Raw genomic sequence first — 1220 nt, forward strand, 5'->3', positions numbered from 1 at the left:
TGGCCATAAGCCACATTACAGCTGCTAGTCTTACCAACACAACTCTGGGTTTAAGCATCATTGGAAGAGCCATTGTTGATGTTTGTAGAGAAGAGTATAATGAGCTAGTTTCGCTTATCTGGGCCAAACTAGTGGATATTAAAGAGGCTTTTGTTTCGTGTCAGTATTAAGGCAAATCACTGATTGCTTTTGTTACTGAATTGAAAAGGTAGTGGGAAGACTGAAGCCCAGTGAAGGGGTACCTTCAAAGAACGTACATTTAAATAAAGCTTTTAAAACTGTTTAATCATACCTGGACTCTTTTTCCTTGGATTTGTCATTCCAACAAATACAACACATGCTAAATGTTCTTTTGTGCCAGAGCTTTGTGCCTTCATTTGGAGAGATGGTCATGTGTCCTGAGAGAGGAACTCTGAAGAGGATATAAAAAAATCTTAAGCCACTCTTAGGAAGAGGTCAATATTTTACTAAGAAGCCATAAACGAAATACAATTACTGAGCATTAAATTTAACTAATTCAAAGAACCTTTTACCAATTTGACCCTGCCTGTTGAAAATGCACAATGATTTTTTGCCTTTAATCTTGGAAATATACCCTTGCTCTTACTCAAGGAAAGGCTTCTGTACATTTAGAAGTAAAGTGTTAACTGATCACCGTTTTAGTTTTCAACGTGGCTTGCCTAGCTTGAGTCCTACTACATAATGTATGCCCTGTCCAGAATATTACCAGGTCACTTAGAGAAACTAAATTTTCAGTTTAGACTTTTAGCCCTCTGCCATTTGAGTGCCTTGAAAGGGGGGAAAAAAAATCCTACCTTTAGGAAAGAAGTGCTTCCATGCATTTGGGATTATAAGGGTCAGTGGCTTAAAGGAGTATAAATGTCTTTGGGAGACCTCTGTTAAATATGAAATAATTAGAACTACACAAGAACAAAAGCTAGTTTACATAGTACGAAGTAGCAGGATTCATGACTACTTTGGCCGTGAGGTTTGAGGTGGTCATAGAAAAATAGGCACAATAGAGACTTTAAAGTTCTCTTATGAAAGCATAGTTGCATGTGCAATTTGACGGAAGTTGAGCGTGAAGAGTAATTATAGTCCCACGTATGTAACACCCATTGATGCCAACCATGGTTAGACTGGTTCCAGACAGTGCGAGAGTGGATCTCGGAACCTTTCTGTTGGGGATCTTTTGCTGGAGGGACCGGAAAGGACGTGGA

Source organism: Eumetopias jubatus, unplaced genomic scaffold, assembly GCF_037043125.1.
Source record: "Eumetopias jubatus isolate StellerSeaLion01/CBP00866 unplaced genomic scaffold, mEumJub1_p1.0 scaffold_6, whole genome shotgun sequence".
NCBI classification, from domain to species: Eukaryota; Metazoa; Chordata; class Mammalia; order Carnivora; family Otariidae; genus Eumetopias; species Eumetopias jubatus.